A 15,706-nucleotide genomic window follows, 5' to 3' on the forward strand; every position below is an offset into this window, starting at 1 on the left:
AAAGTTTTGTTAGGAAAATACACAATTGCCAGGTTAACCAAAAGTAAACTATTGATAGGTCTTCTCCTCTCTCTACAACTTTTTCCAAAACTGAGCGTAGATATTGTATCTGTTATTACCTTAATGTATAATGGACTTTCAAAACTATAATTCTGAAGTTAGAGCCTAAAACAAAAAGCATATATTCACAACAAAGAGTATATCCATTTTCTAAAGTATAAAATAAAATTATTTTCATATGCAGCTTTTATAGTACCAAACAAATGCAAGCTCCTCAAAGATGTTAGCACACTATGTATCAGGCATTGCTAGTTCTAGGGGCAACAGGGAAATAATTTTGTTCTCCCTAAGAAGAAGCCAGCAGTTCCTAAGACAGTAAAATAGAATATACTATCTGGTATACCTACTCTTGAAACAGAAGAGGCCTGCCACCTGAAGATTTTCAAAACGGTGTGGTATTAAAAATTCTTTATTTCTTCCTAGTAACTGGCAACCTCTCTTCCTGAAGATGATCATATTTACAGGAACTTTATTAAACATAAAATCAAATCTTGAATAGTATGGAAATTTTCTCCTTCAGAGGACATTTATTTATTGAATTTCAGATAGGAGGCCATTTCAAGTTCAAAAAAGTAGTTATGTGAAAGTATTCAAGTATTATTAAGACACTTAAATCTAAGAATTACTATACATAGTATATATACAAAAAGGGAATTGAGATATTTAAACAAAACATAAAAGTCTACGTTGTATGCTACAGAAAATTCTTTTTTCACTGTTTTCATTACTGAATGAGAAGAAACTCTGTGTGTGTGTGTATGTGTGTGTGTGTGTGTGTGTGTGTAGTTTTGAGTTGTTTTGGAATTACAGTAATTTTATAGTTTTTCTTCTATTCAAAGTCAACTTGGGCTATATAGTAAGACCACTATTTCAAAAACAAATATAAACAAAAGTCATGTTAAAGTACTCTGTTTTCAAATCCTTTTAAACTGAATGAAGTCAATGTCAATATAAAATTCAAAGTAAAAATTTTATCAATGATAGATAAACATTAAAGAACTATCTGGTCACATCAACTGTTATATAAAGAATGTTTCCATTATCTAAGAGAAAGATTCAATAGTTCTTTAAGCCAGAAAGATTTTAGCAGAATACAAATTGAACAGTTTTATTCTAAGCAAACCCTTTACAGATTATAAAATTGGATGAATTTAAATCCTTAATCAGTGGTCACTGTCTTTCTAATCCTGAACATTTGAAAATTCAGCTCTGAAGTCTCTATGTGAAAGATTTGCCTTTCTATCACTTCTTTGAATGTAAATATCTTTATTAATTTGTACTTATTGCTAAATTTCCTCTCACGGATACCTCACTGCAACTGCTGTTCTTTCAAGCATAATTATTGAATTCCTTATTCTGAAAATGTGATTTGCATCATATACATTAGAACAACATCTTCTCACTAACTATAATTCATCTCACCAAAGAACTTATAGAAATGACTATCATATTAAGTATATTATTGACAATGACAACTGCATTTATTGAGCTCCTGTGCTCAAACCTCTTAGGTCAGTGCAGATTGTTCAGTGGACAAAGGCACTTGCTGCCAAACCGTACGACCTGAGTTCTGGTTGCAGGACCCATATGTTGGAAGGAGAGAACAGACTCTTGTAAGCTGTCCTCTGACCTGTGCATGAGTGCTATAGTATGCAAGCATGTACACACTACAAACCACAGATATAGAAAAATATTGAATTAAAAATGAAGTTAAACCTAAAATATCTTAAATGTTATGAGGTTAGATATTCTTATACTCACATTCTAGATGAGGAAAATGAATTTCACACAGCAAGCTAAGTGTCAGAGCTGGTTTCTGAACATACTTTAGAACATTTTCTAAAAAACCTTCCAATTTTGTCATCAGTCATATGGTTTCATCATATCCTATACATATAAACTTTCAATAATAATTATTTGGGGCTACTTATACCCTATTTTCCCTCCTTTGCTAAAATAGAGACTGCTTTTATAAATAATGTTAGCAAAGATCAGAGCATCACTCTTTTATGTTATATGATAGCACTTTATATGTAGTAAGAATCTGATAATTTATAAACTGGAAGAATAAATACTTTCATTATGATGTTGAATAAATATTGTCTAGAAAATTAGGAATAAGACTCTTGAGTCACAACTTCTGCTAGCCCCATGAACAGTGAGTATAAGTCATAGCTGAGGGCTCAAACATAAAACAAGACATTTATGCCATCCTCATCGAAGGCTTGGGGGACAATACAGAAGAGGGGACAGAAAATATGTAAAAGCCAGAAAATAGGGTAAAGTATTGAAAATGTCATCTTCTAGCCATGATACAACCATTGAAATCAAACCGATAGCAACTGCAGTTACCTAAACTGGATCCCCCACAAAAAGACTGGACCTGTCAACAACCAGTCATGAAAGGGGCTCACAGGCCTCTAGCCTTCACTGCTAAACTAGTAACTACCGATACATTATTAAAAGCGGGGGGGGGGGGAGTCATTGTCTTGAATTATGTACCTACAGCTTGGCCCACCAGGCTGCAGGATTTAGTCCTGAATCTATGATCACATTGATATTTCTGGTTAAACTTAGTGAGTCACAAAACAAAATGAACAGACATTAAAATGATAAAAAAAAAGATTTGTAAAGAAGGAGGAAAGTCAGAGGTACTTGGGAGAGTCTGGGGTGAGAGAGGTCAGTATGTGTTACACACGTGTGTAAAGTCATCAAAGAACAAATTTCATTAATTAATTAAATAGACTCTTTGGACTGAAAGGATAAGAACTAAGGCTGAAACAATCCACATTTTCATGATTTATCAAGTAAGCAACAGATTTACTCCTATTAATTTTCTCTGATAGTTCTCTTGACTCAGACCAAAACCTATTATGACTTTATTGACACATTGCTTTACCACACTCTTGTCTTAATCTAAATCCATTGCAAAATCCTGTATCTCGCGTGTGTTTGGTTAGTTCCTTTTGAAATTTTCTTTAGTGTTTAATATTAATCAAGCAGAATAAAAAGATAGTTTTTTTCTAAGTAAGTTTATCCCATAATTTTATCAATACACATGCTATAGCTTATTCTGAGTACTATTTGCAAACATAAAGTTAACAATCTAGAATGAGTTAATAAAAAATGTTTTTCCTACATCATGCATTTCTTATTACAACACAAAAGGCAGAAATTAGAGATTCAAGCTGTAATTAGTAAACAGCATTTGTCTATTTCCACCTTGGTGATAAAAACCACATGGTAGGCAATAAATAACTATTAACTAAGTTTACAAATACCTTTAGATTCTTAAAGAACTTTTAATATCATTATTAAACTGAAAGCACATATCAAAAAGCTATGAGTTGATTTTAGCATTACTGTTGGTTTTAACAAGTTTTTTTATAACTTCAAAACAGTAATTTCTCTGGAAAAGGAACACAAAGTGAATTCAGCTAGGAAGCCATAGAGCTAGCCGAACAGGTGAAAGGAAGACATGACTGTACTAGGAGCTCTTAATTATTGTCTAAAATCCAAGTTCCAAGCTCCATCAATTAGTTATTTATTTACAACCAATTCTATGCCTCTACTTAAAAAATTATAAACAGTGGTAAAGAAATAAATGGCATTTAAGTCATAGATGAGAAAATACTGTCAAACTGATCAGAAAACCACATGGATTTTGTTTAATCAGTCCTCACATTGTAAAAGTGTACTAGTCTGTAATAGCAAAATACCTGACATATGCGCTAACTAGCCAAGTCGAGTGTTTTACAGGCTGTGAAAACTGGAATGGATTCCATGAATACTACATTATACTACATTTAGCCTTCAATATAATCACTCAGTCCTTTATTCAAACAGTTTATTTATTAAATTCTCACTGTATGCAGCTTTGTTAGAAATAGAGACAGCAAGATGAATGAGAAATTTTGAGAAGGAGAAAAGAGAAAGATGTTATAAGAGCTGGTAAAAGGAAGTAGGACCAAATATCGCATCCTTCATGTATCAGTTTGAAAGGAACCTGTATCATGGAATACTGGATGAAATGGAAAGGTACTTTATCAGCTGAAAAGGGGTCCTTTGAACATAAAAACACACAACAAAACACACTAACTTTGATTTTACTCTTTTCATGATGTTTATTCTCCATCTGAGTCATCATCCCCTCCTTTCTTCTAGATCCCAGAAAATCTCTTCATTATTCCTCCCAGTGATGAACATCATTCCAACTCAAATGATATTACTCTCATTCCTATCACTATGAATTAGTTATGCTTTTTCTTGATATCTTATTAATGAGCATGAATATACATATACAGTATTTTGTTTCTTTTTTCAAATGGTATGTGTATGTGTGTGTTACTCTGCTTGACTGTATGTATACCAGAAGTGTGTTGTAACCAAAGATGCCAGAAGAAGGCATCAAATCTAGGGAATTGGAGTTAATGCTGTGAGCTACCTGGTATGGGTTCTGGGAACCAAATCCACATCTTTTGCAAAAGTAGCAAGTGCTTTTAACTGTTGAGCCCTCTCTCCACCCCATGTTTGTCTTCTTTTCACTCAACATTTGTCCTTCAAATTCATTCCTATTGGTAAAGCACCATGCTCATTTTTAGCAAGTGTTTCAGATAACTTGACTATATCCCTATCCCACAAGATGTGGTTTGGGCTAAACTTCATTGGAGTTTGTCTTCTAATTAATGTAATCTTCTGTTAATAAATTCTCTAAGGCTATAGTCTGACCTCCAGCTACACTAAATATTAGCTATCTTAGGTATCTTTGGACCTTTGCTTATTCATAGTCAAGGTCAGGTTTTATTTTGTACTTATAAACAGTACTATATAAATCAACTATAACCTTTCTTTTCCTTATGAGTTCACTGTCTGAAACAGATATGTAATCCAATAAAATAGTTGAGTGGACAAACATTCAGAATTTTTTTTACTTTCTATGCACTTCATAAAAGAGACATTTTTGTTTGCTCTTTTATTGCCAAAGTAAGCAAATTACAAAGGAAATAATCAAAAGAAATTAGTTGAAAGGGCAGAAAGTCAAATTAAGATGGGAAAAGAAAAGGTATAATTAGAGACTATAAAGCTCAAGTGAATAGAAAGGGGGAGAAAAAGAAGTAATATGGTAAAGAGAAGCTGTCACCTATCTAAACTCTTAACTCATGGTCTAAAAGATAGTAAATAGCACTTTTTTGTCCTATGAAGGATGACATATTTTTTCTCCTTGATTAGTTCAAATTCACCTTTTGTTCTTTGAACACACTGATGTCTTTGCTCATTTGACATTCTCACTTTCTTGGATCCTTACAACATTAAATGAGGAATTGAAAAGTACAAATATGTAATCAATCTCACTTTAGCAGCAAAACCACAACAGAAGTTCAAACAGAAAGGTTTAACATTTAAAATTACTCAGAAATTTCAGGTTAAGTTACAGACGCTTTCAAAGTATCACTCACTGCAATTTACAAATAACTTTTCATAAACAGATATCTCACAACAATGTTGATTTAATAAACAAGAGGATGAAATCAATGGGCAATGTTTTAGTCAGAGTGGCATTTGAACACTTGGATTAAAAAATACAGCAAAAATTCAAAGAAGAAAATTCTATACGCGTATTGTACCAGTAGCTTTATATCCAATGTGCATTGTTTTTGAACATCTAGGGTCTCTCATGAGACTAGCAAAACAAAGCAGAAGCAGTTAAAGTAGGCTCTGCTCCTTTCTGGAATTGTGACTGATGCAAAATAAACCAAGATGCACATTGAACAACCCAGCAGATATTAGCATCCCCAGGCTGTTTAAAATAACTGTGAGCTAAAACCAGTTCTAAAACTGTAATGCATCTACGTGGAACATGATGCATATTCTCTCTTTAGTCAAGCAGTAGTAGCTGCTGAGCCTACCATGGTCCAATACTGTAATGGTTGTTCTGTCTCTTTAAGAGACAAGCCACGCCCACTCCCTCCCCCATTCGCTGAGGCAGGCTGATCTTCAGCCTCTGGCCTGAGCTTACTTTCTTTTTCCATCTTCCTCTCAAAGAGGCAGAAGCTGCCTCTCTCCCTACTTCTCCCTTCCCCCTTCTCTGTCTCTTTCTCCTCTTCTCTCTCTCTCTCTCTCTCTCTCTCTCTCTCTCTCTCTCTCTCTCTGCTCCCCTTCTCCCTTCCCCCTCCATAACCCCCTGAATAAATATTCAACCTCACTCTGCAAGTCCTGTCTATCCATGTCTCTGTCTCCTGCCCGCCCACCATGTGTCTCCCTGCCTGGGACCAGCCATTGCTCGGGGACCGGCAGCCGTCTCTGCCTGGGATTGGCTGCTCCTAGAGCCCGCTGCCTGCCGCCACATGGCACGCTACCACCATTTGGAACCTACAGTATTTCTGCTGCCTACTGCCACTGGGGGTCTTGCAGCATTTTTTAAAAAAATCATAAAAAATACCTGTACTAAATACACAGTTCAGACAAATAAACAAGTGATTATGGTGGGGTAGGTATACCAAAAATCAAATCATGGGGCTCAGACATGAAAAGCTACTGTTATACTTATCACTGAGTCATAATATCCTTAGTAAGAGATTTCAATGGCAAGTTCTCAATTAAATCAATGTATTGTTTATAGGTACAAATAGGACTCAGCAGGTGAGTTAAAGTAAATAAATAAAAGTAGCCTTTCATGCAAAACACAGTTCTTTTAATGAAGAATATAGTAACACTAGAGAAGCTAACATGAAATTCATAGAAAAAACACTTCCCTCAAAGTATTTTGGCCCCTTGTTTTTTAGAAATTTCAAAAAAAAATAAAAAGATTCTCCTTACAAACCCCCAGTAAGTTGTATTTCTGAACCTTGGCTCTGAGCAGTTAGAGTCACTCAGTCACCTACATAGTCTAGAGATTGGGGTCTCAACGGCCTTGAATTGGTCACTATTCTATCTTTTCCCCTACAGTGGTGGGGACTTTCAACCCATATGACTGAGAAAAGAAGATGGAAATCTGAATGATGGAGGAGGGTTATCTGTCTATTGTGTTATTTTCATTGGTCAATAAAGAGACTGCCTTGGCCCCTTGATAGGACAGAAAATTAGGTAGGCGGAGTAAACAGAACAAAATGCTGGGAAGAGGGCTATGAGCCAGAAGCCATGGAGCCAGCCACCAGGTCAGACATGCTGAATCTTTTCCGGTAAGCCACCACCTCGTGGTGCTACAGATTATTAGAAATGGGTTAATATCAAGATATGAGAGTTAGTCAGTAACTAACTCTCTAGAGATAATGGGCCAGGCAGTGCTTAAATGAATACAATTTGTGTGTTGTTATTTCTGGGACTAAGCTAGCCATGCAGGAGCCGGGCGGGATGAAAAGCAGGCCTGCCAGCAGCCCCTCACTACATCTGAAACTTCGTGGGATGCTTTGAATAAACTCACAGTGGGAAACCTTCTTTATTATGCAGTACCAGATAATAAAGGTAAAGAAAAATACACCAAGCTGAAGTCTGCAAAATTTCAATGTATAACAAATTAAAGGTTTAGTGTCAGGAACAATCAGGTTCTTGTCATCTAGCATTTGCTAGCACAGTTTCCACAAACAACAGGCAAGTACAACAGCTTCATAAAATGTTTTGGCAGTGTAGGATGAGGCAGTTTTCTGGAGATCTCTACAAATGACTACAAATGTGTTTTGGTGAGAATATCCTTAAATAATTAAAATCCATGGTAAACAAAGTGACCAACCATCTCAAGTATGTTTTACTATTTATAAATTGAATATTCAGTATTATTTTAGGGTGAATATTTTAATAATAGACATTAAAAATAAATGAATTATGCTATTTCATTTTCTTAAACATTGGTGACTTTGGAAAATTTCTAAGTGAGAGACAAATTTTAGAAGAAAAACTGCATAAATTGAAATGAAATATTTTTTAGGAACCAGAATTGACAAAATGACTCAGTTAGTAGAGGCGCCTGAGCACAGGCCTGAGGACCTCTGAGATTCACAGGTGTATAGTAGCATACCCCCCAAGAAAAAAATATAAATAAATTTTTATTTCCTTGAAATCATTATAAAGACAATGTGACTATTGAGACTTTCAGAAAGAACACATACGGTCTTTACAACATGAGCAGGCTGATTTTGTCACTGAAGAAATGAGAAACTATATCTCTTATGAACCTAAAATGATTCTACAGTACACTTTTCCTACCCCTGTATCTTGAAACAAGTAATAAATGTGGCTTCTACTATAACAGCACTAGCAACATGTGGATATTTAAAATTAAATTTAAATTAATTGGGCTGAAATTTAGTTAAGTGGCAGAGCATTTGCCTAACATGTGGGAGACTCTAGGTTCAAACCTTGGTACTAAACACAGAAAGTTTAATTAAAATATACTTAAAATTTTAACAAGGAGATCCAGAAATACTTCTACTGCTCCCACCTGGTCTCTGTGCCTGATCCTCATTAGGCCTATAATGTCCAGGCCACTGCAGGGGTTAAAGAAAAATCAGGTTTAGGCATTCATTTTTCTCAAGGGACTGCATTACCTGAAAAAATGCTTTGTGGTTAATGTCAAGTAAGAGCACAATGTATGCATCTAACTTTCCATACTCCTCGAAAACAACTTATAGCAGGTATTTTTCAAGCATAGTAAAATTGGAAAGTTTACTACAAGGAAACAGACAGAAACTAAGGAAGAGCAAAGAGGTTGTGCTTACTTATTTTTGTAAAAAGACACCACAAAACTGTACCACAGCATCAAACTGAAAAGTGGATAATTAAATTATGCCTATCTTAAAATATGCTTTGAGAATGTGAATATCCAAAGAAAACAGAAAAACAGGAGAATATGAAAATACTTAAACCTGAAAAAAATGTAGAAATAACCCTGAAGCTAAAGAAAAAAAAGTCCTTCTCTTGGAAGTGAGGCCAGCAAATTCCAGTGACTAAGGACTGATGAACAAAATAAATGAAATCTCAATAGTGGTAGGGCTATTGAACTTCAACATAGGATGATTCAAGATACCCAAGAATTAAGAAAACCACGTATTGCAGGGATAAGAACTTACTTATGAAAACTTTTTATTATGTAAGTAGCATTAAAATTAAAATACGAAAGTCTAAGAGTATAAATCTAATATTATATTTAATATCCAAGCATAAGACACTTACTAGTTCTGCATTATAAATCAGTTCATAATAAATTTTAAAATAATTTAAAATTTCATGTTTCTATTATTACCCTAGCATAGTATAAGTTGAATGTCTTTAGCTTGAAACCAACAATCTAAAATGTACCAGTATCCAAAAACAGTGAAAACATGATAATGTTTCAAGAAAAATCCATAACATGAAAACCTGTTTCATGCACATTATTAAAAATATTATACAAAATTACTATTACCTATAATATATAATTAATTTAGCAGCTGCCCTAAGGTTACAGGAAGGGGAACAAGGGAAGCCAACCACAGGGCTCTACCCTGATAGAGTCCAGCCTAAGTCAACCTCACAGGCAAGCTGTTTCAAGTGTGGCCTAAATGGTCATGGGCACAATATTGCACTACGCCTCCTCCGACGTTATGTTCTATCTGCCAGCAGGCTGGACACTAGAAATCACAATGCCCTCATGCGGGCTTGTCCTCTATGCCACACAACAGAGATCTGGCCTCACCAACATGGGCAAGTGAAACTGTGCCAGCCTTTGAACTTCTCTGTCTTGCAGAGGGTTGGCACTGCCTAGACTTGGTATATCCCATAACCCTATCCAAGCCTAGGGTAAAGCTACAGGTAGCAAGTAAGTTCATTACTTTTATTTTGGACACGGGAGCTACCTATTCTGTTCTAACGTCTCACTCGGGCCTTACGTTCCCCTCACCATTTTCAGTTATGGGGGTAGATAGGACCCGTTCCTCTTAAAACTTAAAACTCCCACTTAAAACTTTGCCACTGCCCTGCATTCTTGCAGGACAATTTTTCTCTCATTCTTTCTTAGTGATACCTGCTTGCCCAGCACCTTTACTGGGTCAAGATATTCTTAGCCACTTCCCCAAAACTTTGTGCCGCTTCTCAAGAGTCCCATTTTGACCCCACCCATCTCCGAGATTCTATTTTACAGGTTCACTCCTCTTGCCAGACATGTTCCCAGGCTCTCCACATATGTCAGTCTCTATACCAGCTTTGTGGACACCAACCAAGTGAAGATTGGCAGGTTGATTTCACTCATATGCCTACTCATTAAAAACTCTGCTATCTCTTAACACTTGTAGACACTTTTATTGAATGGATAGAAGCGTTTCCAGCCTCCAGAGAAACAGCAGATGTAGTGGCTCAGGTACTCCTGGACCACACCATTCCTTGGTTTGGTGTCCCACAAACCATGCAGATGGACAATGGGCCAGCCTTCACTGCCAGGGTCATGAAGCTCATGTCAGAAGCTCTCAACATCTCCTGGAAATTCCACACCCCCTACTATTCACAATTCTCGGGAAAAGTGGAGAGGGCCAATGGATTCATCAAACAACAACTAACCAAGCTCTCCATTGAACTCAGGTTATTTTGGCCTCCCTTCTTCCCATTGCCCTTACTCGCCTCAGGACCACCCCATGTTCCCCTATGGACCTGAGCCCTTTTGAGCTGCTTTATGGCAGGCCCTTTCTCCTTAACCATTACCTCTCAGTCCAAACTCCTCCACTGGCGGGGTACCTACCCTACCTCTCCCTTTTAAAGTCCCTTCTCCATTCACATACTAACAGTTGTCTCTCTGCCCCCACACCAGTGGACCCTAATGTCCCTAAACCTGCCCTGCTCTCCCCAGGGGACAGAGTACTCCTCAAACAGTTAACCCCTAGGTCTCTCGAACCTTGATGGATAGGACCTCACATGGCAATCCTCACCACCACCCCGGCTGCCAAGCTCCTGGGACACCCATGATGGTACCATCTCTCCAGGCTCAAGTGGGCACCTACTCACAACACTTGACACCTGTCTTCTCACCTCTCCCAAGGAACAGATGCCTGAAGTCTCTGGGATGATAGTACACAGAATGTCTTTCCAGCTCTCGCTGAGCGTGGAAACACCAACACCTAGCTCTCCCTTTTCCCATGTTGCCCTATGCCTGCAGGAAGTAGCCAGACTTGAGTCAATGCCCCTTTTTCCTAAGAGAGCCTAAATGTTAGTCACAATATCCCCTCAGCTTCCTGTTACCCCTTATACAAACAGTCTGGAATGTAAGCCCCGGTCTCTGGCTCCATCTTTGGAGCTTTGGAGGCCCTATCCCTGTGCCCACCGAGTCTTGACCCATCCCTGGAGTAGGATCAAGACGAGTCTGCCAAAATCTTGACCATGCCCTCAGTCTATCTAAACTGCTTTGTTGGAAAGTTTCCTCGTGGTCTCTTTTTTCCTTCCCCCTGGTAGTTGCATTAGTGTCCTCCTGGATCCCCCTTGGAATCACCCGAGAACAGAGGAATCCCATTAAACTCGGATATTTTTTTAATTTGGCTTGTTGTTATTTGGCTTGATTGGGATTTTTGCGTTGGCAGAGAGCTCGCATTAGGAAAAATGCCTAAGATCTACCCTGGTGAGTAGTATTTTAGTCGAGTCTGGTCCCCGACAACTTCAAAGAAACAAATAAGAGAAATAACATTCAAACATGTTATGGTATTGCTATGGTAAGCTATAAAGGGTTCTCAGAAATGTGGCGGAAAGGATCCTGATACCTTATTTCATAAGCCAATGTATTAACCTAGTTTTTACTGAACATTTTATAAACTTTTGAGTGCATACCATATATTACTCTAAATGGTTTCATCTATATTTTGAGTCTTGGTCCTCAGAGAAAAATCATTAGTCGTTTCATAATGAAAATGAGGTTTCATATTTTTTTAGATCCCCACATATCTTTTCCAAATTATATTATTTGTTAACAAACAATCAATCGTAAAACCACAATAAAACACACAATTTTAACAGCTATATATATATGAACTTCCATGACAAAAGACTACTTATTTATGAAGAAATCACAATCCTATAAATGAGATGCAAAGAGTGAATAAAAATGGAAGTATCAATATTAATAGTAAATAATAAAAATTTACATGCATGCATTCAGAACCAGAAAACAAAATAGGTGCTGTAGTTTCGGCTATTTAAGACTTTGAGGAAAAAGTATTTCAACTTCAAGATCTACCTTGGCTTCAAATCAACTAGAAACCTAATTTGTAATTAGGTTAAAAAATTTACACTGTTGAAAATGTTATGTGTATGTTTTGTTTGATGGGTATCTGTACATCACTTGTTTGCTATGTGCAAGGAGGCTAGAAGTGAGTGTCAGATCCCCAGGGATTAGAGTTACAATGGTAACTATAAATGCAACTGCCATATTGGTAGTGAGAACTGAACCTGGGTACCTTACAAGAGTAAGATGCACTCTTTGAACAGTACAGTGTAACAAAATGTCATAGTATATTAAACTCAGAATTTTTTTTGAGACAGGATTTCACTGTGTAGCCCTTGCTAGCTGTGAACTCAATATGTAGACCACACCTGGCCATGAATTCATAGAAATCAGCCTGCCTGTACTTTATGAGTATTAGGATTAAAGGAATGCACAATGACTCCAGGCAAAAAAACCATAATAAAAACAAAACACACACATGAAGAAAATTTGGCATAAAATTGAAGAGATTCATAAAACATATGTATAGAGATATGAACAATTGCTCATGCCAGGAGTTGAAGCAATGCATGCTCAGGAGAAGGAGGCAGAAAGATTGAAAGTTTGAGATAAGACTGACCTGTGTGGCAAGACCCTAACGAACAACAAAACAAAACTAAAGCAAACAAGCACAAAACAAAACAAACAAAAATAAAAACAAACTCAACTAATCTATATCATTCAGTCTTCAGATATAAACAACAGATATACCTAGTTTGGTCTTTTAAAGAAGATAATTGGCTATAGATCTATGCTTTAACAAACATGTTAACTAGGTGTCATATTGCTATAATACTTAGAATTGTTTTTTTGTTTTTGTAATTTCCAGGATCCTTATGGACAGGCATAGAAAAACTGCTACAAAAGATAACAATTGGAAAAAATGTCTTCTGGGTTTGAGACTTTTATTCAGAGGGGACATAAGCAAGGAAAATTTTTACCTACCTAACAACCAGAGTTTGAGTCCCAGAACCCATAAAAAGCTAGATGCTGGGGCTCATACCTGTAATCTCAGTAATCCTATGGGGATATGGGAGGTGAAGATAGTAGAAGTGCCTAGAAACTCCCCAGACAGCTAGCATGAACTATGCAGCGCAGCTACAAACACAAGGGAGATGTTGCTTCAAGGTAAAAACTGACTCCAAAAATTTGTGCTCTGACTTCAACATACATTCTATGACACACAAAAGCACAGACACACAACATAATGATAAAAAACAAAAGACTTTCACAATGAGGTTTAAAAAATGGTGCCAAACAAAATAACAAAGTCTATGAGATTTAAAAATAAATGAATATATATATATGTATATATATATATGTAAAAATAATTAATGAAAAGTAAGTCATGACTTGGAAAGACAGCATGGAGAAATATATGGTAAGGTCTGGAAGGAAAAAAGAAGAGGGAAATCATGTAATTACATTGACTAAAAGTATTTAAAAAAAACTCAGAAAAATAAATTGAAGATCTTAATCTTTTCCATGATAACAGAAAACAAAAACTGAGAGTGGGCCTCACTGACCCTGACATACACTTCCAGATCCTTAGAAAGCCAATGAGAAAGGATTCCTTAAGCACAAAATTCAAAGTCAGTCAGAACTGGCTATCAAAGCAAGTGCCTCCTTCACCATTCTTTTTCTATTGAATTTCCTAATAAAGCTTTTTTTTTCTAAGTAAAAGAGTGAGAGCCAATTCCCCCAAAGGAGAATCATTCTTATCAAGGGTATTTAAGTCAGGCTGTATGCAGAGAAATTAAAGTTCAACATTACAGCTGAGGATGGGAATTCAAAGAACCACCTTTTGTCGAACAGCCAGCTAAATACCCAGGATTATGCCCACAAATTGGTGATTTGCAAATCTTTCGCAGGTAAGATTCTTTTTACACTGGGAAATACACACACAAAAGAGAAACGTTTAGAGGCAGAAAAGGTATTTTGGGTGAAGAAAGGTTTCAGCAGGAAGAAGACACTGAGAAAAGTTGTAGGTAAACTAAAAATGATAAAACTTCTTGGAGTACACGCACGCAATTATAAAGTACAGAAGATATCATAAACAACACATTATATACAGCAAATAACTTGGCAAAACATAAAAGCCTGACAATATTAAGTGATGATAGGAATATAGAATAACAGAAACCCTTACATATTATTCTTAAGAAAAAGGCCTAGGCTCACTTTAGAAAATATTGTAAGCCTTCGCTATAGAATACAAGAGTCAACTTCAGTCTCATACATACTACTCATAAACACACCTCTAAAACCATTCCCAGTGGCTCTTATGGTCAGGCACAAATACTGAAAACAGCAGAGAATATACAAAACACATACACACACACACACACACACACACACACACAGAGAGAGAGAGAGAGAGAGAGAGAGAGAGAGAGAGAGAGAAAGAGAGAGAGAGAGAGACAGAGAGGGAGACAGACAGACAGACAGAAATTGACACAGAGTGGGGAAAAACAGGGGGAGGAAAAGAGGGAGGGAAGTAGGCAGGGCACTAGGGAGGGATGGGAGAGAATGATTCAATCCAAAACTAACACAAAAGATTCATCCTAAATGAGGACCCCCCCCTCAAGATAATACCACAGTCAAAGGCTATGTGACATCTATACACAGAAACAAGCACATTAATACTGGTACAATCCACAGTGTTGGACATAAGAACAGAGATTAAAATAATACCTTACATATTGTTAAAAGTGAAAACACACAATTAACACCCGATTCTCTGAGGATCATCCATTGCAACAGGTATATTCTTTCTGCTACACTACTTCTACCCCAAAAGTACCCTGAAATACAGATACCTAAGGATGGGGAAATGTGGAGAAAAGCAGAGATGAGAAAACAAAAGGAAAGAGTAAAAGGAGCTGTAAAAGGACTGGAAGGGGAGAAGGGGGTTGGAAAGGAGACATGAAACAGAAGAAGGAAAACTGTAGGATGGGGAAGAAACTTGGGAAAGCAGAGAACTCAGACATTGGAGGAGGAACCTAGAGAACAGGGGTTGAGGAGAGAGACAGCAATAGGAACAGGGAAAAGCATACTAAACAGAATACAGGATAAAGGATTAGAAAAGACAATGTGCTGGAAAAGACATTAATACAAGATAGGTTAGGAAAGGTAGAAAGGGCTGGGGAGGAAAAGAAAGTTTAAAGCATTGGAAAGGAGAAAGAGTTTAGAAAAGGGAAAGGTAGACAAAAGGACTGGAGAACTGGTGACAAGAAAGAGGAAGGGAAAGAGAAGAGGTGGGGTATGAATAGGAAGAAGCAAGGTAATGGGAGCAGGGAAAGGAACCTGTGAAGGGAAAACTGGTGATGATGCTTTTGGAAAGGAGAGCAGGGATGGGAACATTGGAAGGGGTGAGGGAATTACAATGGAGGTTAGGGTGGGACAGAGAAAAGAAAGAAAAGAAGGAACAAGGAA

The 15,706-nt window shown here is 36.9% G+C and overlaps 1 protein-coding gene across 13 annotated transcripts in view; it reads right to left on the reverse strand.

Annotated features, from left to right (window-relative positions):
- The window catches only part of Scml2 (Scm polycomb group protein like 2), a 149,936-nt gene that overhangs the window by 92,860 nt on the left and 41,370 nt on the right, over positions 1-15,706 (reverse strand). The gene's annotated exons all lie outside the window — the stretch shown is intronic.

Source organism: Myodes glareolus, chromosome X (genome assembly GCF_982192425.1).
Source record: "Myodes glareolus chromosome X, mMyoGla1.1, whole genome shotgun sequence".
In the NCBI taxonomy this organism is placed as follows: domain Eukaryota; kingdom Metazoa; phylum Chordata; class Mammalia; order Rodentia; family Cricetidae; genus Myodes; species Myodes glareolus.